The sequence below is a fragment of the Harpegnathos saltator genome, unplaced genomic scaffold (genome assembly GCF_003227715.2).
Source record: "Harpegnathos saltator strain DR-91 unplaced genomic scaffold, Hsal_v8.6 scaffold47, whole genome shotgun sequence".
NCBI classification, from domain to species: Eukaryota; Metazoa; Arthropoda; class Insecta; order Hymenoptera; family Formicidae; genus Harpegnathos; species Harpegnathos saltator.
Window position 1 is genome coordinate 459,899 of NW_020230283.1, and position 24,341 is coordinate 484,239.

The 24,341-nt window shown below is 45.6% G+C and overlaps 1 long non-coding RNA gene across 2 annotated transcripts in view; it reads right to left on the bottom strand.

The window, feature by feature from the left end:
- Positions 1-5,958: 5,958 nt before the first annotated feature.
- LOC112589325 (uncharacterized) overlaps positions 5,959-24,341 on the bottom strand; it is an 80,824-nt gene continuing 62,441 nt past the window's right edge. For both annotated transcript variants that reach the window (XR_003113467.1, XR_003113466.1), the window contains one exon: positions 5,959-6,228. This is a non-coding gene — a long non-coding RNA (uncharacterized LOC112589325). The remainder of the gene's footprint in view (positions 6,229-24,341) is intronic.

Here is a 24,341-nt window from a genome sequence, read left to right on the forward strand (position 1 = left end):
ACATGTATATTTACGAGAGTGTGTATTTATTTACGGATATATTTACGAGAAATGTATAGCTTTTGGCATGACGTATGCGCAGAAATTGATTACGCAGAAATTAATCAAAGTTGATGAAGAAAAGGAAGGAAATGCAGGAAGGGACGATTGAAAAAAGTGTGCTCACTCAACGTGAGAAACGTTGTTTGTGAAAAATTGGAGCAATTTAAACGGAATACATTTACAAGGCCCCACGGTGTTGTTTTCTTTGATTATACCGAAATAAAAAAAAAACCGAAAAATAAAAGCTCCAAGACAGTATAAAATAAAAAAAATACGAAGAAATTAAAAAAGTACACGTAGTCCCCTTGAGAGATTGCGCTTTTATAATGTGCAATTCCGCGCGGCTGCATATATGAGTTTTGCGCGAATAAAAAGTCCCGAGGACGATTCGAACGTGGATTGAGCGTTGAGATAATAGACGGAAGCACTCGACGTGATAAATGGTGCCGGTGAAAATTTGGAGAAACTTAAACCGAGCACGTTTACAACGCTTTACGGTAACTCTCTTAGGCCGTACCGAAATTAACAAAAAATATAAATAAAAGATAAAAGTTCCAAAACGGCACGAAATAAACGAATACGAAGAAATTTGAAGAAAACACGTGGTCCCCCTGAAAGATTGCGCTTCTATAATGTGCGATTCCGCGCGGCTGCGTATACGAGCTTTGCGCGAATAAAAAACTACATGATAATATTTCCTGTGAAAATTTGGAGAAACTCAAACCGATCACGTTTTACAACGTTCTTCTAGATCGTGAAAAATTAAAACAAATCCAAAGAAAAAGGACGGAAAACAAAAATTCCAAGCATAGCGCGAGATAAAGAGATTCTAAGAAATTTGAGGGAAACACAAAAGTCCTCCTAAAAAAAAAGCAGCAGTGATCGACGAAGACTTCTCAATGCACGCTGCACTTCTGCAACGTGCAAATTCGACGTGGCTACACATATGAGGTTTGCGCGAATGAAAAGTCCCGAAGGCCGTATGCGTACGACTGGCGCGACGGAAGGGCGCAATTCCACCGGCTCGCTGAGACGGAGGTCCGAAAAAGTGTCGCAGGATCGCGATAACCCGCGGAGGAATTATGAGAGAGCGAAGCTCGGCGGAGCGATATCGCGTAGATTTCAGGTAACGGACGGACGCGCAGCCACGGGTCTAAGCTCGTGCATCAAGCTATGCTCGAGAATCTTCAGTTAAGGCTGCCGGGTCGCGTCGAAGACGGCGGAGGGATTAAGATTGCATTTATTATCCGCCACGAAGGAGGGGGAGAGCGGTCCTTGCCGTGTGGAAATCGCCTTGGCGGCGGTCCAGCGCGGCGCGGGCTGTTCCAAACGTTCGGCGAAATGGGAAAATAATCGAGTCCACTTGAAATAAAGAAGAAGTTGAATAAACTGCGCAAGAGCTGGCGAGAGGAGGGCAGGCAGCAGGGGGGTAAGAGAAACTGAGCAACGGAGCTGCGGGCGACGAATCGCCGTTCACTTGGCCGACGCCGATGACTCTCGAAGAAGGAAGACGCGAACGCGAGGCGACTCCTCTCTCTCTCTCTCTCTCTCTCTCTCTTTCCTCTCCCTGTCTTCCACCCTTTCCTCCTCCATCGCCCTGCTCATCCTTCGCCACCCTCGAGCGCACATTGCGCGCTCTTTCCGGCTCCTTTCGCTGCTTCTCATTTGCCGAAAACGTCTTTCATTCGTTTCCCCGCCGGGGCGGCCGGCGCGCTTCGATCGGCCACGAGCAACGCCGCTCGCCAGACGTGTTTTTCGTCCTTTGATCAGCCGCGGTTCAACTGAATTAGAGATGAAACCCGTCGCGACGGCTCGCCCGCGCCCGCGAATTGTCAAGTCGCCTCGCTGCGTCGCGCCCGCGAGGCGCCTCTCCCCTCCCCCCCCTTCCCGCCCTTCCATTTACAATTGCTTTCTTTCTCGCGGCTCAAAGAGCAATCGCGTGTCCCGCTTCCGGGGTCTGATCGCATGCCTGCCGACGTGTGTGTAGGTGTGTATGTGAATGCGTTGGCGTGTCGTATCTCGAGGAATTTGCACGTTTATAAGGCCGAGCGAAGATTCCGTCTCGATCTCCCGCATTCGTACGCCGCGACGTCTCGTACAATGGGAACGTTTGATCGCGCGACATATATCACATTCTCATTATCGCGGAACGCCGTCGATTTCAGTGGGGAAAACCGCCAATTTGCGCCGGGCGCCGGGGTCCCCGGGGACAGCGCTATTAAAAGTCCTCGGGAAGCAATTGAGCCGAACGAGAGGCGTCACAGGGGAAGCCCCGACGAAGGACTTAATCAGCCGTGCGGTGGGAAAAAGAAAAATAAGTTCCGCGCCTTCCGAGATATATGTAATATATATGTGTGTGTGTGTCGATTTCCACGGATGTAATATATATATGTGTGTGTGTGTGTCGATTTCCACGGATACACTCTCTGAAATCTCGACAAAACTGCGCTCGAAACGTACGAAGAAACGTTCACCCGAGACGCAATGGTAAAATATCACTCGGGATCATAAGAGTGAATGATTCATTCGAGCTTAGAAAATGGATTCCGACCCTGTCCGAGCGAACGTTTCAATCGACTGGAGCGAATTTGTTCCTTTGAAGGTGGAACGTGTCGAGTTCAATCTTCGACAGCGAATCAAAATATTCGCTTGCCCGCGGAAAACTCGCTCTGTATAAGTGAAAAGTTAGTCGCATCTGAGAGACTGGGCTGTTTCCCTACTTTGCGACTGCAATTTCTCGTCAAAAGAGCTTGAAATTAATGAACCTTATTATACCTCGCGTGGAGACTATTGTACCGATCGATAATTTTTAATTCCATACCCACATAGACAAATTCCGTTTCTATTATACATAAACACTACTGTTTTAGATTAATATACAGGGTGAGGCACCTAAAACAGGCCACCTGAATAAATTTGCGAACATGCAAGATAGATAAAAATGTTAAATATAGAAGTTGTAAAGTTTTAAATGGCGCATCACATAGCAGTACTAGTATGACTTTGAACAGCGTCATCAAGGCTACGCAAAGGTCACCTCGAATTTTTCAAGTGAGAATTCCCATTTTTATTATATTTCATCTTTTTCTACCAATTAATTTGGACAATTTTTATCTGAAACATATTTGTTTTGCTTAATATTTTTTGAGAGATTTAAAGAAAATTAGATAACTTTTTTAAATATTTAACTCACAATCGGTGACTATTGGTCAGAAGAAGAAAAGAGACCTTTTTACTCCATTTGAGCTCAATATACTGTTACAATAATGCCTTAACTTTTGTCAACTTGATGATTTTTAAATTTCCAAAGATCATCAAGCTAACAAAAGTTGGGGCACTATTGCAACAATATATTCTTAAGACTAAATAGAGTAAAAAAGTCTAGTAATATCTTTTCCTTCGACAAATATTAAAAACATTACCAAGTTTTCCTTATAATATCTCAACAAATATTAGGCAAATAAAAAAAATGCTTCAGACAAAAGTTGTCCAAATTAATCGGTAGAGAAAAGTGATGTAAAAAATGGAAGACCCACTTGAAAAATTTAAGATAAAAGAGATTCAATGATTTAGAATCGGTGCAATTCACCGGAGATGCGAGCGGATAAGTCGGAGCCGCTGCGCTTTCCGAGACAGTAAAATCTCCCCGCCAAAAATTCCGAAACTAAAAACGTGACGGAAAGACGCAAACGGCCGAGAGTTCGTCGCCTCGACTCGGTCGCTGAACGAAAGAATCATCCAAATCGTCGCCGCCGCGCAATTTCGACCATCCGGACCACTTCAGGCTATAGTGTCCCCGCAAAGCGCACGTAAACGTTTCCCGTCTCGCTCCACGTCAATGTCCCTCGCAAAGGGGCCAAAAAGCACGCGCCTCTCTCTCTTTCTCTCTCTCTCTCTCTCTCTCTCTCTCTCTCTCTCTCTCTCTCTCTCGACGTTCCACCGCGTAAGTACCGCGCGCGCGTGTGTTTAGCGCCCTGGGGGAGCCTCCAATTTGCGCCGATGCCCGGCGATCAGGGTCGCGTCCCCGTGGTTCATGCGATTTGAACCTCGTTCTGGCCTCGTCGACAGGGAAGAGAGCGAAAAAAGAGAAGGAGACGCGCGCGCGTTAAGCCGCGCGGCGGCGGCGGCGGCGGCGGCGGCGGCCACGGGGACTCGATGAAAAGGCAATTAGCCGAATGAAAATGTAACACGAGACCGCACGTGACTACGAAATACGCGGGTCGGACGGGTGGCTGGGGAGAGGAAGGGGAGAGCGGCGGCCCGCGCCACTCGTGCATGCGTGCCACGCGTAATTGTCACTTTGTCAACGCGCAGCCGGCTCGGCAGGCCGAGGGGCTTCCTCGTCTCGGGCGTGAGAATGGAAGAGAGAACACTTCTTTTAATTGGCGCGAAGAGCTCGGCAAGAGCGAGCCCGTAGAGAGGAGCGGACGGCGTCCGCGAGAGGGTGAGAAGACGCGCGCGCGCGCGCGCGCGCGAGAGGGAACGGAGATGAGCGGAGAAATGAGATCGAGTAGACGAGACACACGGAAAAGTCTCTCCTTCCGGTGTCGCGCTCGCAGCTACGAGTCTCAGGAGGCCCGGAGTCAGCCGCGCTCACGAGGAGGAGCCGCTCACGAGGAGCCGCCGCTGCGGAGAGACGCCGGCAGTCTCTCCGGCGTAGAGGGAAGAAATCAAGCGTGATCGAGCACCTTGCCGCGCCCTCGCCTCGCCCCTCCCTCCCTCCCTCCCACCCTCCCGCCGAAAGAGCAGCAGCCCCGACACAAAGGGCGCCGTCGCGAAAGAGAGTCGTTACTATGCCGCGGTTCCTCGGTCTTCCTTCCTTCCTTCCTTCCTTCCTTCCTTCCTTCCTTCCTGTCACTTCCTAACGATGTATTTCCCGCTATCGGTTTCCCGCGCGAACAATAGTCGGGGAAAAAGGAGCGATCTGGCTGGAAGGACCAGGCGAGCGGCAGCGAGAGAGAGAGAGAGAGAGAGAGAGAGAGAGAGAGAGAGAGAGAGAGAGCACGTCCTCTCTCCTCTCGCAATCTCCTTACGAGTAAAGAGAGACGTTAGAGGGAGGCGAGAGCGAGAGAGCCGGCAAACGGAAGAGCGATAGCAGAGGACCCTATCTGAAGGAGCGAGGAAGGAGGCAACAGGGCCGGATCAATTGGAGGTAATCCCTCGGGTAGAGTCTCCCGCTTCGCGGAGCGTGAAATTCTTCCTGTCTCCTCGCTACACAGGCCTGCCTCTCTCCGAGAGTGGCCCTCTCTTTCCGCCTCCCACACGCGACGAGACGAGTGTGGGTGAGGACCGGGAGTTGCACGTGCACGTCCTCGTGCTTCCGTGTCGTCCTCCTCCTCCTCTTCTTCCCTTTCTTCGTCTCTCTTCCGCCCGCCCGCCCTCTCTAATCGCTCCTTATCCGCCCCCTCGGGCCGAGCGGGGGATACGCGCCTTGATTCGAGCCAATTACACCGGCGGTTCACAATTCAATTTCTCCCAGAACAGGAGGAAGAGCGCCCCTCGCGCTCTCCTTTATCTTCCCCGCGCCCCCCCCCCGTCCCCCGTCCCAGCCGCCGCGAAACACGATGTATCGATCGTCGATCCGGCGAAAGAGACGCTCTCGCTCTCGCGATCGCGTTCGATTCTTCTCGCGCGAGTCTCCGAACGCATCCGTCTTGCCCAATCGGAGGATTCTCCCATCGGAGGACTGGTGGAAGGACTCCATTGGACCGGACGGACGCGTGGCGAAAGCCGCGCAGAAAATGACGGACGGAGACCAAGCGGGAATATATTGAAAGCACAAGCGGCAGCTTGCCGTTTCGTGCGCTTCATCGCACGCGATCATCGGTTATTAATTAATTATTTACACCGATTTTATCATATATATATTCGCTTCCTAATTACGCCCCTTTACGCCCCTGCACTTGTAAACTGCTGATCGCGCGGGCGTTGCACGGCGAGCGGATGACTCCCTTCGCCGACGCGTATGAAACGTCGAGCTGCCAGGACGTCGCTTTCTTCTTCGATACATCTCCGCTTGCTGAATTATTCAACAATCATGGGAGGAAACACAGGCTGGAGGCGATGAGGCTGGTCGAGAACTTTTGACAACTATCGACCTGCCGGCGATAAGACATCCGCGGCCGAAGATTTGTGCCCGTTTCGTCTGGAGCGGCAAGTCCAACACAGATGCTTCTCCAGTTCTGCCTGCACACGCAGGAAAATATTCTGTAGTGACAACTGGAAATTTTCTGTTACATGAAGCTCGGCTGCGGTCACAAAAAAATCTGTTTCGCAGACCGAAGAACCAGTCGCATCAATAACTGCTTTCGATTGAGGGAACTCGAACTTTCGATTCCGGAAATTTATGATTTTAAAATTTCCAAAGATCGAGCTAACAGAAGTTAGTGCGGCACTATTGTAATAGCGTATTCTTGAACCCAAATAGAGCAAGAAAGTCTAATACTTTTTTTTTTCCGAAGTTAAATAGTTAGATAGAAACATCCTAAACTAAATATTGAAAAAAGTTGTCAAGTTTTCTTTAAATATCTCAAAAAATTCATTAGGCAAATGAAGAAATGTTTCAGACAAAAGTTGTTCAAATTAATTGGTAGAAGAAGATGATACAATAAAAAATGGCGGCATCCATTTAAAAAATTCGAGGCTGCCTTCCCGTAAGCTTGACGTTACGGGAAGGCTGTTCGAGGTCACACCAACATGTTATGTATTGTGTCACTTAAAAAAAAGACTTTACATACTTCTATATTTAACATCTTTTTCCACCTTGCATATTTTCAAGATTACTTAGATTAGGTCCGTTTTAGGTGACTCACCCTGTAAGAGGTAAAGAGAAACGAAATTTCAGTTACCGCGACCGAAAAGATCCGTTAGATGAAGCCGAATGAAGCTGTCGATGACGCAATTTTCAACCCAACCAAGCAAGCGCTTTCCCCTTCCTTACATATCGGGGAAACTCTGTTTATTCGTGTGAAGAATGGGACTTGTACCCTTGACTACATTAAGTCCAGTCCAGGTGACTGAATACATTTCTGAAACAATAGAGACCTTACTAAGGGAGTTTCTCTCGCGTGGCGAAGAAATTTTCAGTTGATTATTGAGGAACAGAAGCTTTCACAGTTCAGTCATAACTGAAATACAGTTGTACCAACCGAATAATCTTCTGCGTCTGGAGGAATCACCCCAGAGAATCCGTATCAAGCTAGGAAAAGCTTGCGAGTGAGAAATAAAAATTCGCTGGAACGACGTTGACCTCGACTCGCGTCCTTCGGGTTGACTTCCAAATTCCGACTTTCAACAGCCTGGCTTGGTTTCTCTCCAGAAATGTTCTTCCAGATCAGACCAGGATAGACATCCTTTGCCCTACTAACGGCCAATTCCACCACCTTCGATTAACTCAATCAGTCGATTATTCCATTGAAATCGACCAATCGCCTTCGTCGCACAATCGCCTTCTGAGCACAATTAACTAGAACCGATTAATCACGGTGGACGCTTAATCGGTCAATTAAGCCGATCGAAGACGCTAAAATTAGCCCTAGATTAAGCGGAGCGCGAGTCGCCCACGGGGCTGCGTTGCCGTCGAAAAAGCCCGGAGCCTTTCACGATCCTTCATACACACGCGTATCGTTGCGCGCGCAGGCGTGCGCGCGTATATCGATACACCGCCTACTAGACACAGTAGCATTTCTCTCGCGAGTCAAACGCAGATGAGAATCGAGAAACAACAACAACAAAAAAAAGAACGCAGGCACACAACGCTGCGGGGCGACCGCACGTGCATTTTTTATCGGCACGCCGAAATTGATCACCGGCAATTTTTCCGTCTCTCTATCTTCCTGCCCCACCCCGCTCTCTCTCTCTCTCTCTCTCTCTCCCTCTCTCTCTCTCTCTCCCTCTCTCTCTCTCTCTCTCTCTCTCTCTCCCTCTCCGGATTTTACAGGGAGTGAATGAGTGAAAAAGAAGGAGAGGAAGAAAACAAAAATAACAAAGAGAGAAAAAGCGCGAGGGCGAGGGAGAGGGACGGATGATATGACGGTCCGAATGAGTATCGACGGTTCGAGTCGCGTGGGCGAGCGCCCGCGCCTCTTTCCGTCTCGTATATCGCGCCGCGCGCGCATTGTTTCTGACACCGGAGATTTATATTTGCCGCCACGGCCGGCCACTTTTTCCGCCGATTGGGCTCATTGTCCGCGAGACGATCGTGATTAAGAGGCCGCGTTAACGAGCCGCATTGAGCGGCGCGCGCGAGCGAGCACGATAGAGGGCGCGCGCGGCACCTCGTGCTTGTTTCACGATCGTTTCAGGATCGGAGATTCATTACGCGGCCGACCGGCGCGCGCGTGTAACCGATCGCGACGAGAAATAAAAAGGAAAATCCGGGACGGGGGGGGGGCAGGGGGGAGGAAAGCTGGGAGAGCGGAGGGAGAGAGAGAGAGAACGAGGGGGGAAGGGTCGCGCACGCCGCGGTGCGAGCGATCGGACTTGGCGTTCGATAAATTCCTGGCGACGCCATTCTGGCGTTTCGTTTCTCGATTTATAGCGTTTAACGGGACGAGTGTTTTCGTTGGATGTAGGGTCGCTCGCGCGAACGACGAATGCGAGCGAGCGAGCGAGCGAGCGAGCGGCCGCGCGTCACGCCCGGCCGAGCAATCCAACAAACGTATAAAAGGTAAATCGATCAAACAGCGCGCTGTGTTCGTTTACTCGTTTTGCCGGGATTAATCGAACGGACACTCGGCCGCTTCGGTTAGCCGCTCTCGCGATTATTCGCGCCGATCGGCCGAGCCGGGTGATTAATTCCTCGTCGGCCCGGTTAGCGCGCGCGCCGGATAGATCAAGTGATTAATCTTTATTAATCGCGTCGAACACCCGTCGTACACGGCGAAAGTCGGCAGAGTCGGATCGAATGGATTTTTATCGGCGGTTTATTCGAACGGGAAAGCGCCGACGCGACGCGGCCGAACGAATGAGGGAACGCGCTTCTCGGATTGTGACACATTTCACATATCACAGAGAGAACGTTTCCATTCCATAAATACGCGATATCGCGTACCTCTGGGATCTATCGTCCTCGTGAGGTCTTGTGCGCTTCACAGTCGCAATTGAATATAACAGTCCTTCGACGAGATGTTCTCTTAATTAACAAACCGGTCATTTCCGACCGCTCGATGGCTCCGGGCTTGATTGACTTTCCGTGTTTCACGACTGCGTCCATTGCGAAACTATTCGCAGGAGCCGGGCGAGTCTTCGGCCAACTCCGCGAACCTGAACGAGCCCCGGCTGAGTAAACCGAAGGTCAAGCGAGAGCGATCCTCGCGCAATTATGTAATAACGTAGCGCGAGAGAGCGAGGGAGCTGTGCGCGAAGGAATGTTCTTAATTAAGCCGCGCGGACGCGCGTTGTCACGCGCTATCTAAAACGGAAGTTGGCCGATGGCGGCGAACAGACGGTCTTCTAAGTTCCGAGGGTACGATTTCATACACGAGGTGGCGATCATCCACGGGACGCTTTCAGGACACAGCGTGTGGTTCGAATTAAATTTCTCGCGGCGGACTTCCGTTCGGCAGCTCGAGGAGCGAGGGGAGCCCCGAGCGCGGCGCCGCGCCGGCAGGCGATAGGCATCGGCCTTCCGTCGCATGTGTTTTCATTTTACGTGCCGCATCGCCAGGAATATCTCGGCGACGTGGCCGTCGCGCGAATGTCGCTACATCAGGAAAGAGAGTCGGCCGGGAAGCAGCGCGCTAAAAAGTATCGAATCCCGCAAGTTCAAGCGGATCTTGCCGCGTACGTCGCAATCGGGTCAAGTGGAGCAAAAAGCTGCTCGGATCAATGATGTATGCAGGATATTTATTATTAAAGAAAGGGTTTAGGATTTTAAAGATAGTGCTCGCAAAAAATGGGGGAAAAGGGTCGCAGTAAACATGGCTCGGAAAATTGATATTGTGAACAATTATTTATTTTAATTAAAGCAAATAACTTACTCGCTTCTGGCGCACGGCCATGCGCGTGAAACGCATTTCTGCCATTTCTCGATTAGAGAAATACAATATCATTCTTACGTACTGTGAAAATTTTGGGCCCCGGGCACGTATGTGTGACGAAAGATGTAAAATTGCCGTTAGAAAGTCGCTTTGGTTGAATTTTTATCGAGAAGAAACATCGATAGAAAATGACAGACCGAAGATTTATGAGGGGAAGCAGACAGGGGGGTGTATTCGTGTAAGTGAGACACGAGGAGGAAAGCAGTTTAGGTTTTTGCGTAAACAATCGGCTAAAAGAAGCAGTGTTAGATGGTGTCTGTAATAAAAGTCATAAAGTCGTAAAAAAAAAACTGATCGATCACAATTAATTATTCTTCGATCGCAAGAAGAATAATCGACTGCGATTGGTTAATTTTCTTACGACCTTACGACTCAAAACTTTACAGTTTCTAATTATAGATCCCGCTTTATCAAGTTGTCCTCTTCACTTGTGTGCGCAATTAGATATACTGGGTGTTAAAAAAGAATTCAAGATGTTAGTGCTCACAAAATGCAGGAAAAAAGTCCTGATAAACATGTTGCGGCAATTAATATTTTTGGAGTTGTGAGCAATTATTATTTGTTATAATCAAAGCAAATGACTTATTCGCTTTTGGTCGCGCACGGCCATGCATGAAATGCACTTCTGCCATTTCTCGATTAGTGTAATACGATGTCATTCTTACCGTATTATAAAAACTCTGCTCTTTCCAACTGTGCACCGCTCACGAGGATGTGTGACTAACAACAGCTTGGTGAAGAGTTGATATAAATGGGAAGAAAATGGACGTTTGTTTACTTTCCAAGCAAAAGCGAAGACTTTTTTTAGAGATTTCTTTAAAACGTGGTACTCTTCGCCGATAAATGACACAGACGAGTTACATCGGAGAACAAAAAACACCAGAAGCGAGCAAGTCACTTGCTTTAATTGAAATAAATAATTGTTCATAACTCCGGCAATATTAATTTTTCGATTTATATTCATCAGAATTTTTTCCCCTATTTTGTCTGCTTAAAATCTTGAACCTTTTTTTTTAACATCCTGTATAATCAACATATTTTACGGAAATTTCGACGACAATGAAGTTGTCGAAATTGGTAGGTGATTATGTGTGCGAGATAAATACCTTTATTCTCAATTATTGAAAGGTTAAGGCAATGCCATATCCGAGAACTTTACTGACGAAATATCGAAGTTTCGGTATATTGCACAGAATTACCAAGATTTTTACACAATAAAAGTACAAAGCGAAAATGGATTGAAGTATTGCTCAGCGTGTGACGAAAACGATATAAGAAATCTCAAAGCTGACATCTCCAGCTGAGCGACGTGAAGTTTTGCCTGATAAAAAAGTTCTGCAACTTGTACACGCCGAACGTGTATTTTCCGCTCAAGGAAATTTTTCAAAGAACATTGCTGTACCTTTACGATCGAATTTAAAGGCTGAAAAGTACACGACAAGTTTGCAGAAAGATTTCTATACGCGCGTAGTTACGTTCCCCGCTAAATATAACGGAACAGAGCAGCACACATTTATACATAAGCAAAAAAAATGGGAAAGCTAATATGATCGTGTCAGTGCTTAACTGACGTAACTTTTGGACGATCGTCTCCACGTTATCGACATTTTTCGAGCTTATTCCGTCCGCGTTGGTATCCCTTAACCTAACCTGAAACTGGAACATAATGCAAGAGATTCTACGAGGGTAGTCCCAGAAGTACCTGACCTAACAAAGAAAACACAAAAAATTTGGAAAAAAATATCTTTATTTCTCTACATAGTCTCCTCATAGCTCAATACACTTTTCCCAGCGATGTTCAATAGCTTCGATACCCTGTTTATAGTGGGAATCGTCGAGCTCCTCAAAATAGCCATCAAGCCACCTTGGTCCATTGTTTTGACTGTTCCTTCGTCTCAGGTGTGAAGTGATGGACCCATGTTTCATCCATGGTTATGAATCGGCTTTATTGCTGCGAAACTTCGCCAAACACTCGATTGAAACGACATCTTCACGACGCTGCTTTTGTTCCAATCGTGGCACCCATCTTGCGCACAGCTTTCTCATGTCCAAATTTTCAGTCAATATGCGATGTACAGCAATTTTTAAAATGCCTACCATGTAACTGCTAACTCGCGCACTTTCAGTCGACGGTCATCCAATACCATTTTGTGGATTTTCTTCACCATTTCTGGCGTGGTCACCTCATTTGGTCGACCACTGCGATGTTCGTCTTGGCAGCTCGTACGGCCTCGTTTAAACTCTGCTATCCAATATTTTACTGTTGTAAACGAAGGAGCAGACTCCCCCAGAGTAGAATCTAGCTCGGCTTTGATATTGGTTGGAATGAGGCCTTTCAAATGAAAGTATCGCATCACATAACGATGACGAATTTTTTCCATGTTTACAAATTCACTGAGAGCGTTCACTATTGATGGCTGCCAAACAAATACTAAACAACGTAGCGTCGTCAAACTTTAAACTTAAGCTTTATAAGGTTGGTACTTTCTACCGTAGTCATTCTTTTCAAACAACAACCGCTATCTATACGTCAGGTCAGGTACTTCTGGGACTACCCTCGTACCTTTGGTAGAAAGTTAACACTTAAAGGCTATCATGGATGAAGTTTCATCGCTGCAAGCAAAAGCCTTTCTTTAGACTTTTCATCTAATAATCGAAATAATAATAATAAAACATTTAATCGCATTTGTTTGACTCTTTTGATTTCCGGAATGAAAAATATATACGCTGGAGTGAAATATCGCCCATGATAGCATTAATATGATTTTTCCCGACGGCAGCTTTTAAGAGCCAAGTATCGAGAGGTAAACATGAGCAATAATTAGATCAGCTTTACGCTCGCCTCGTTGAAGCAGTCTCTGTTTTGCGCAGAGGAACCCGCAAATTTCACTGAAAGGATCGTAAAAAACAATGATAAAATTTTACTGAAAGAACGGTCCTTAGAAGTGCGTAAGTAGATCAAATGATAAAAATGAAATACCAACAGCGTGTCATCGCTCGTTGAACTAAATTTGGAATTTCTCTCACACAGAGACGACACACTGAGAGAAAATTTCACCGAAGAAAAATCAGGACGATTACTTCGGCCCGATTCGCCATACACGACTCCGACATCGAGTCCTCCCGACACGATTCAAGTCGCTCCTCTCCGATCTCTCCTTTTTGTAATGTACGCACGCGAAAGAATTGTCGACGCGCAAAGTCCTATTCTCGTCGCCACGTGCTTCACGTGTCTCTCGATCCAGCGCGGGCGAGGACCTCCGAGCTTCCCCCGTCCTCGTTTCATGCCGAGCGGATAGGAAGGAAGCAGCAGACTTGGAGGATCCCGCGAGGGCACTCGACGGCAGTCGCACGCAATATCGTCTGTATCCGCGTTACACTCGCCGTCGGCCGCATCGATTGGCATTTTTCCATGCGTCGCGCCGGAATTCCCGTAATTAAATTTTTTAATACATTCTCAGCGCGAGCGGAAGCGCGAACGACGAGCCGTGGCAATAATCCTCCGCGCGATGTACGAAATGATTCGCGCGCGGTGCGCGAGAGGAAACGAAGCGCGGGAACAGCCTGTAAAGCCATTGTCGTGACAACAAAGCCGCCACCCGGCGCGCAACGCCCGGTACTTCGGGCTCGACGTTAAGGAGCCGACGATAGATCGTCGTGGAGTGACGGAGAGGTCGGGGAATTTCGCCCGTTGAATATGGAGAGGCCAGAGGCCTGTCGATCGTCCCTAAACGACGTGCATTCAAGCTCGCGTCCGTTGTCATGGAAATCGAAGGACGACTTCGCGTCGTAGGGAACGTGACGCCGGCGTCAACGCAGCCCCTTCCGGCACAAAAAAAGCCGCGAGATTCCAGCCTCCTCATGTCTGTCACGCGGCCGCGAAATTGATATTTGTAGTGCGGGATCGCCGCGCGGCCAGTGAGATTCTTTTATTAATCCACGAATCGCCCGCGACATTCCCTCCTCATTGCGAAGCTGCGTTTTCGCGCAGCGATGATCTGCGTTCTCTCCTTCAGCGTTTCGCTTCCCTGCCCGCTGACGCAACAATATTCTCTGTGTTTCGAGATGAAAATACTCTTTTGAACCTTGAAGGCCACTATAAATGAAATTTCACCCTATGAGAAATTTTAGTCTCATTAAAAAACGCGACCGCACGCTGAAAGAAAATAATGAGTGGAAAGGACATATTTTTCAAATTTTACACCGAAAAAAAAATAATTTCAAAACAAGCGGAATCATCTAAATTTTAAAGGATTTTACTCTTGTATATGGCCTCAAGAAGATTCCTCTAAAATCAAGAGGAAAGTATCGTAAATACATTATTTTTAAAGTTAGAGGAATTATATGTTATGTATATAATGCAAATCTTATTTTAATATAAATTTTAATATAATTTTAATTAATTAATATAGATTTTAATATAAATTTCCTCTAATACACAGATTACTTAATCTTTTTTTAAGAGAATTATTATTTATTTTTACTGTACTTTATTCTTATACTGATGATTATACTGGTTAATTTGAAAAAATTTGTATAATGTATAGCGAAAAGTAATATATATAGATGTACTCCTGGCTCCGGTTCTACAATAAGTAGGCACGAGTGAAAGAAGATCATCGTAACAAATAAATTTTCAATCAGTTTTGTTACGGACTTTACAGCTACAAAGATGTTCATCATAACCAATTATGTGAAACATAGTTAAAAGAAAGAATATATTATTCAACTTCTTGCAATAGATTATAAACTGTATCTGACTAAATATGTGTAAATTATCTTTGTTATATGTTACTGCAACACACATACCTTTTTTAAAAAGCGTTCCAAATATTTTGACCCATGAGAATATAATTACTTTTTCATTCATGTTTGGAAGACTAGAAGTAGAGCATGACTGAACGAAAGAAGCTGACATTCAAATCAACATATTCCTCTTCATATAAGAGGAAAGTGAACTGATATAAAAGGAAATCCTCTTGAAATAAGAGGGAAAACAATACAGTTAGAATAATATCTTAGATAAATTTTAGATGAATGGTTGACTTTAATCGCTTTATCGAAAGAGGAATCCTTTTCCTGTAAAAGGCTTCGCTTAGAATATGAGACTGTGGGAAAAATCACTTTACAAATAGAATACTTTCTTCGGGTATGATTTAAAGAAAAAAAAGTCAGCGGAAGGGCAAACCTCCTGACGATGCAAACGGGTTAAAAGGGCGAACAGGAAGAGTCCACGACGCCACGTCGAAGATGACTCCTAGCACTCGCGAGGACCAAAGTCCTCGAGACGCGAGACGCGCCCTTTCGAGTCCGAGCGACTTGACTTGGTTTGCAAGGGCGATTGGCCGCCTCAAACGACAAAAAGCAGCGCTTTGCCGTTCTCGTGTGCGATTAGCGAAAGTTCTGGGTATCCGCCAGAGCTGCCGGTATATCCCCGCTTTATCTGTACCATGAAGCCGGGAATGAACTTAATCCGTAATCAGCTTCCCGGGGAAAATCGCATTCGCAATCAGGCTTGCCGGGCATATCAAAAAGGTTCGCGCGTGAACGACTCGCTGAGCAATTACGGTTCTGTCCGTCCGGGATTCTCCTCGTCCGCCCACGTCGGCCCTTAGACCCGTAATTCCGCGCGCCCGCTCCTCGAAAAAGTAACCTCCTCCTCCTCCTCCTCCTCCTCCTCCTCCTCCTCCTTTTCCTCCCCCTAATGTTCTTCCGCCATCCGACCGACCGATCTTGCTGTACGCGCGTCAGCCGAAAAGCAACCGCGACGATATTCGACGAGGGAGAGAGAGAAAGAGAGAGAGAGAGAGAGAGAGAGAGAGAGAGAGGGAGGGGGAAGGATATTACGGTTGCTCCTGCACACGCGAATCCTTTCCGTCACGGCGCGCGACATCCTGCTTGACAGCCCTCCTTCCGCACGCGACCGCCGCCTTCTTGTCAAATATTGACCTTTCAATACGAGGGAGGAGGCGTGCTCCTCTCCTCTCCTCTTGCTCTCTCACGTTTCCTCTCGACCCCGCTTGTCAGCGGGAACATATCGAAATCGCGTCGCGCGGGAAGAAATGAGATTTCGTCACGGATCGCGGGAGACCCGCATCGAGCGCAAAAAAATAGCGAGGGGGTATCCTGCGCGACTCCTGCCGCTCCTGATTCCGACTGCGCGAGTACCGTCGCGGCGATATTGTCATCGTGACGTGAAAAATATGTGAAAAAAATTACTTGGTACTATCAGCTGTTCAGACAGACGGCAGATTTGACGGCACCGGTCGATGTGCGAAGATCGCGTCCCTTGTGAATGGTTCGTATTTGCGACGTAGAAGGACGAAAAGCCGAGGAAACGGATTATTAAAATTTACTCAAAATATATCACAAATTAAGGCCATCACACACAAATAAACGTAGTAAGCAGTAAGACGTAAAGCAGTAAAGAAAGTAAAGGCCATCACACACAAATGAATGTAAGCATTAAGACGTAAACAGTAGAGAAACTGACCAATCACAATCAATTATTCGCGTAAGTTTTAAAATGGCGTCCTTAAATCTCGATTGTGATTGGTCGATTTGCTTGCTGCTTACGTCTTACTGCTTAAGTTCGTTTGTGTGTGATGGCCTTAACAAATTACAATCAATTATTCTCGTAAGTTTTAAAATGGCGTCCTTAAGTTTCGATTGTGATTGGTCAATTTGCTTGCTGCTTACGTCTTACTGCTTAAGTTCGTTTGTGCGTGAAGGCCTTTATAACGTGAGAACGTGTAAATGTTATATGAGTGGAAATGTAAATGAGAATATAAACATAAATGAAATATGAAAATATAAATATAAATAAAAGTCTGAGTGACTTTTCGTCAAATCATCTTCGAAATTCCAAAAGGAGCTTCCTAAACAGTATTTCGACATGCGTTGCTTTTCTCTTTTAATCAGCAGAAAACGGTGGCTGAAGGTGGTAGAATTCTAATGGAAACTTATGGTGATGTCGCTCCATCACTCAACACTCGTTGAGAATATTGGTTTAGACGATTCGAAAGTGGTGTTTTCAATGTCAACGACAAGGATCGCTCGGAACAAGCAAGAAGCTTCAGAATGCGAGTCTGCAAGCATTATTGAACGAAAATCCAGGACAGTCCATTTCAGAACTTGCCGGAGCATTACACGTTAATCGTACAACCGTTATTAAACGTTTGCGTGATATGGGAAAGATTCACAAAGCAGGAAAATGGGTTCCGCATCAATTATCGAAAAATGTCATTGCGAAGCGGCTGAACATTTGCATTTTGTTGATCGCCAGACAAAAAATGAAAAGCTTTTTGTTATCAAATTGTTACCGGGGATGAAAAATGGATCTATTTCGACAATCCCAAACGAAAAAATCATGGCCATTGATCCAGGCCAACCAAACAACATCCACTTCGAGGCTCAATATTCAAACCTGTATTGCTGCGTTTTTAGTGGGATGAAGAAGGTAATGTGTACTATGAATTGTTAGATCCGAATGAAACCGCCACCGCTGATCGTTATCAGCAACACAATTATACAAATTGAAGCGAGAATTGAAGCAAAATCGGCCATCAATTGCGAGCAAACGACGCAAAGTGATCCTTCTTCGCGACAATACTCGACCTCATATTGCATTATCAGCGAAGTAAACGCTATTAGAGCTGGAATAGCAAATCTTACCGCACCCTGCATATTATCCAGACTTTGGCCGCGTTCAGCAGAAACAGCTGCTTACTAAGCAGCTACTGATTGGTTCATTCCCTTGGATTCGTTAAAGATCTAAAAGAATACTCCGATCATAGTTGATAATCACTGAGCGCTTAATAAGCAGCTTTTTCTGCTGAACGCAGCCATTTCTTCAGCCGATTATCACTTGCTCCGGTTGATGCAACATGCTCTGGAGGATATACACTTTCATGACTTCGAGCAAGTGCGAAAATTTGTTGAAAATTGGATCAATTCCAAGGAAGAATCTTTTTATCTCGTCGCGAAATCCATCTCTCGCCAGAAAGATGGAAAAAAGTTGTAGAAAACGAAGGAAAATGTTTTGATTAAGCTATTCGTACATTATCTTCTTTAAGTAAATCAGTCTTTGAAAAGAAACCCTCAAAACTATTGGGTGAGTGCAAAAGTTCGTGCGGAGTTTGTGAGTAAAAGTCACACAGTGATTAGGCAAACAAAAATCTTTATTCAATCAATGATATATTCTCCATCGTTTTCTATAATCTTTTCCCAACGTTCTGGCAGCATATGGATGCCTCGATCATAAAAACTGCGCGGTTTAGATTCGAAGAACGAAGAGACGCCGTTTTTTAAGGCCTCCAAAGAGTCAAAGTTTTTTCCATTTAAATAATTTTGCAATGACCGGAACAAGTGATAGTCAGATGGTGCGATATCAGGAGAATACGGTGGATGCGTTAAGACATCCCATTTCAGGCTCTTCAGTTTGCGCAGCGTCTTTTTCGAAACGTGTGGTCTGGCGTTGTCGTGATGAAAGACGACTCCCTTGCGATTTGACAAAATCGGACGTTTCTCTTTTATTTCTCGATTCAGATTGGTTAATTGGCGACAGTACTTGTCCGAATCAATCGTTTCGCCAGCAGGGAGAAGCTCGAAATAGATTATGCCCTTGCAATCCCACCAAACAGAGAACATCACCTTCATCGGGTGCAAACTGGCCTTTGGCATTGCGTCACCATGCTCACCTGATTGTTTCCATGTCCGTTTGCGCTGAACATTGTTGTAGAGGACCCATTTCTCATCGCCCGTCACTAGTCGATCCAAAAACGACTCGTTATTGAGCCGCCCGAGTAAAGAAACGGCTGCAGAAATTCGCTTGATTTTGTTCTTCTCGGTCAGCAAATGGGGCACCCATATATCGAGCTTCAAATCGAATCCCATCTTTTTTAAACGCCGAAAAGCGGTTGTTCGGTCAACGTTTAGTGCTGTAGCAACTTCTTCTGTTGAAATTCGCGGATATTGAGCACTAAAGTACGCAAAACATCGTCATCAATGTCAGAAGGTCGACCAGAGCGTGGCTCGTCTTCAAGGTTAAATTCTCCGCGCCGAAATTTAGCAAACCATTTTTCCACAGTTCGTTTAGCTGGTGCTTCATCCTGATAAACATCCTGAATGTTTTTTACGGCTGCGGCAACGTTTATTCCCTTCCGAAACTCGTAAAGCATAACATGCCGTAAATGCACCTTATCGATACTCATTTTTAAAGTGATATTTCTCGAAGCAGTTTGTATGAAAACAAATGATTTTTTTTTTAATAACAGCTGAAGACGTCACCTTTCCAACGTTATATAATATGTAGATGGAAGTATTAATGACAACACTTTACGACGCTTATAACTCCATCTATTGAAACTCCGCACGAACTTTTGCACTCACCCAATAGATTACACTCCACTGGAGTGAAATATATATTCACTCCATAAATACAACCAAGCGAATTGTAAAGCCTCCATCATCGATCGCCTCACGATCGTGACGACCAGGAAAGTCTACGTGGGCCTGAGTAACCGATTCGAGGTTCACTGAAAGGCTCGACGTTTCGCTGGTTTCACCGCTGAGAGAGTCAGCGCCGTTGCCGGTAAAATGTCCTCAATGCGCGGTGAAAACTTATCAGACGGGATTAAAATGATCAGCTGAGAAAGTGCCGGGCCATATCTATCTTATCGTACACGCGTAGCGAAGCGACATTTGTTTCCGACACCGAATATCACTTACGGCAGCGCTTCTAAACCCGGTCGATCGTTTGATACAAATCGAGCTGCGGTCAACAACGGCGTCAACTCCATCGCCGTCTCAGGAAAACGCCCCTCGGCTGCTTCTCCCGCTTTTTCAGTCTCTTTTTCGCGGCGCGTGCGAAATCGATGAAATATGTAGCGGCGACTTCCGCGACGCGACATCACTTTAATTACCGCGCGGTGTACGCGGTGCCAAAAGTGATGTAAGACGCTAGATTAAAAGTGGAACTTTAATTAAATGTAATCACGGCGCCGCGTCGCGTCGCGTCGCCGTCGCAGCGGAAAGGGATCAGGAAAAAGGGATCTCAAACCGGTCTCTCTCCGCGCGCCGGCTCGCGTCTCTTATAACTCAGATTATATCATCTTGTAACTCGGATTATATTATAGCTCGAGCAGAAAAAGAGGAAAGGAGCGAGGAAGGGAAAGATGTCCTGCGAGGAATTTACCGCGTGGATATAAATTACTCTCCATCTCCCCCGCGTATTCTCGCGCGTACTTGAAGCGGATTACCGATTAGGCACTTTTTCCGCGCGACAAGCTGAGACGAGCGCTCGCGGGACGAGATTTCGCGCGCGATCCATCCACCAAAGTAAGAATATCCTGACGGGGTGGGGATATTGTTGGTTTGCGATAAATCGAGGGTGCCACTTCAGCTGGCCGTAAATTCGCAGGAACCGCGACGGCAAAACCAAAAGTGTGCCGTAACTTCCTCTTACTGCTAATTAGACCTTCCCCTCGCGGATAAACATGTCATTCTAACTAAGAAAAGGAAAAGAATCGCTAAGCGAAAAGCGATTGTTCAGTCTACTTCCCTTCTTCTAGGTAATGGCTATCTTCGACGAGAAGTAATCAGTAATCAGTCTTAAAATATACGCATCACAAATTTTACAAAAGCTCGTTATTTATTCAAAAGAAGAATCGACCCTCCTCTCGGGAATATTATAAAACCGAAGCTCCGTGTAAAAAGAAAGCCATTTGATATTCTTGATTGAAATGTTAAACTCGAAATTCGGAGAACGTATCTTCGGCAAGTTTTACGACAGACTCACGGATACATAAATTTATGAAACACGCGAAAAAAAGTAACGCTTGTTTGAAAATGTGCGGTGCGTATTTTTCTGCCCGCAGAATGCCCCGTCCAGATGTTCTTACGTCGATGGTTCCGCCGCAGCGGGTCGGAATCGAAAATCGAAGCGGCAGCTCTGCCGGTAATCGCTCGCTCGCGTTCAACTTCATTTGACGATCACGATCGTAAAAAGAAGCTCACCGCGCGCGCGAATCGTCAGGGTGTTGTACGCCGTCCCCGTCCCGCTGACTTCCGCGGAATTCCCTATCCATATATACGCCGTAACTAACGAATCCTCCCTCGCGGTCGTTAGCGCGCCACCAACGAGGGGTGACTTACCCAAATGTACGCGAACTTGTTAATTGCCGATATAAACACTGCAGTTTCCAGGCTGGCGCCAGAGACGCGGCCGTTCCGGCTCGCTCGTCGTCGTCAAAATTCTCCCCCGGCGATTCCGGCTTTTATAACGCCAATAGCCGTTTCACAGCCTGATGCCTGATGAGCTCCGATCGGCGCGGGGGAGTCTACCCTATCTATCCACCGGCGGGAGTCCTTGTTTTCCTGCTGGAACTTTCGCACCGGCCGGCAAAATCCGCTTGCCGCGGGCGCGATGAAATCTGCGGCGTGGAAAAATAAAACGACGACTCTCTCTCTCTCTCTCTCTCTCTCTCTCTCTCTCTCCCTCTTGGATCAACGTGTCTCCCTTTTGGAGCGATATTCCAAGCGACACTTTGACCGTGCGCGTCGGCTCGTCGACGATCGATACCGATCTCCGTGTCGTCCACAGACGTCTACGGAGCTCGGAAGTCAGCGTCTATCTACGGTTCACTCGAGCGCCCTTCCCGAAACGCCGAAACGGGAATAACGGCGAGAGAGCACCGATACGGGGATGACCGTGAATACAAAGCATACCGGAAGATATCTCTCGCGCCTTCTTCTTCTTTCAATCAAAATTGCGCTCGAACGGCAGTTTCTCAGACGCCGGGCAAACTTCTGGCACGTTAAACTTTGGACGATCGAATCGTTTCCCTCGCTCAATCTCCAGTGGATCTGGTTTGAGCAGAATTTTATTAGGAATACGACTGAGTTTCGAGGTTTTCTTCTCAAGGACTGGTTTACCTAAACAAGGTAATAAACGATCTTCTTGATCAAAGTATGTGTCTTCATTTTCTACAACTTTTCCTCTACATCTTTTTTGGCAAGAGATGGATTCCGCGACGGGAAGAAGATTCTCCTTTGGAGCTGACTCAATGTTCAACACATTTTCGCACTTGTTCCGTGTTATGAAAATGTGTACTTTCTAGAGCAGTGTTCTTCAACCTATTTTATCTCACGGCACACTTAAACCTTTATAGTTGAACTTCCGCGGCACACTTAAATTATGATGATCAAGGAAAAAAGTATCAAGTAACAGAATATGCCTTTTTTGATTTATTTATTCACACAAACAAAATGCACCATCACGGCCAGAAAATAAAACGAAACAATTTGTTATAATTTGTAATGAAGGCTACACCCCACCTACTTTAGAAATAAATCGGTGTTTATTTATTATAACAATGATATATTCGTATAATAAATTTAAAGTGATTTTAATTTTGATGTATATACTTACTGTGCTTTGAACTGCTTTCGGAAATAATTTAACCAATGATATTTGAAAATTTTCGCGGCGCACTTTAGATTCTCTCACGGCACACCAGTGTGCCGCGGCATACCGGTTGAAAAACGCTGTTCTAGAGCACGTTGTATCAACCGGAACAAGTGATAATCGGGTGGAGCAATGTCTGATAATATGCGGTAAGATTTGCTATTCCAGCTCTAACAGCGTTTACTTCACTGATAATGCAGCATGAGGTCGAGTATTGTCGTGAAGAAGGATCATTTTGCGTCGTTTGCTCGCAATTGATGATCGATTTTGATCCATTTCTCGCTTCAATTTGTATAATGTTGTTGATAACGATCAGCGGTGACAGTTTCATTCGGATCTAACAATTCATAGTACACATCACCTTCTTTAACCCACCAAAAATACAGCGATACAGTTTTGACCCGTGAATATTAAGCCTCGAAGTGGATGTTGTTGGTTGGCCTGGATCAACCATGATTTTTTCGGTTGGGATTGTCGAAATAGATCAATTTTTCATCCCCGGTAACAACTCGATACAAAAAGCTCTTCATTCTCTCTTCAGTCTGGCGAACAACAAAATGCAAATGTTCAACCGCTTCGTAATTTTCATTAATTTTTCAAACATTAATTTTCAAACATTTTGCAATAATTGATGCGGAACCCATTTTCCTGCTTTGTGAATCTTTCCCATATCGTGTAAACGTTTAGTAACTGTTGATCAACGTTTAATACTCCGGCAAGTTCTGAAGTAGATTGTGCTAGATCTTCGTCCAGTAATGCTTGCAAATCTGCATTCTGAAGCTTTTTTACTTGTTCCGAGCGATCTTTGTCGTTCACATTAAAATCACTACTTTTGAATCATCTAAACCAATATTCACGTCTCTTAATTGATGAAGCAATATCACCATGAGTTCCCATCAGAATTCTATGATCTTCAGTCGCTGTTTTCCTCTGATTAAAAAACAAAAGCATCGCATGTCGAAAATGCTCTTTAGGAAGCTCCATTTTTAAGACGGTATCAACACGATTTTTACTTGCATCTATTGTTAATAAATGACTAAATATCACGGATTAATATTAAAATATTAAGAAATAATAGTTGTGAAATTGAAATGTCTTCGACAAAATTGATATTAATGCTATCTCTTGCAAAATCCTTAAAACTAAATCCTAATAATCCGAAGCTTGGCTTCAAAAAGATATTTTACGTTGAAAATTGAAAGGTCGCTACAACCAATGGCTTTCTTCGTTATTTTCACTGAGGAAAATGCACATCGACGTATTTGCAGGGTGTACTGTCACTTCTCTTGTCACAGAATTGCCAAAGTTGGAAACTGAAAAATCCGGTCGGACCTCCGAAAGAAAAAAAGAGAAAAAGACTGGAAACGTATAGATTCATCAGGGTATATTTTTTCAAGGATATATCAATGGATAAAAAATAATCCGGACACTTTAAATATTAGCTGGACGGTCGGACAGGCACAGACATTGACGGTAAAATCTGAACTGTCCGTCTGAATTCCGAATGTCTGACACTCTTGGTCACAACCGATTATTGCACAATGGCGGCTCTCGATCATTCGACGCGCTCTTTGCCTCATTCTGTTCAACCCTTTGGGGGGCACAGAATTTTAAGGCGAAGAAAACTTCAGTTTTCCACGGGAATTTTATTAAAAAAAAAATATAACACAAAGTGAATTTGTTTTATTTATAAACGATGAATTCAACCGCTGTGCTTCGAGTTATCTTAAAATATTATCCTCTTATCTTTATTATTTTTATCATCTTAAAATATTAAAGCATTAAAATTCCCG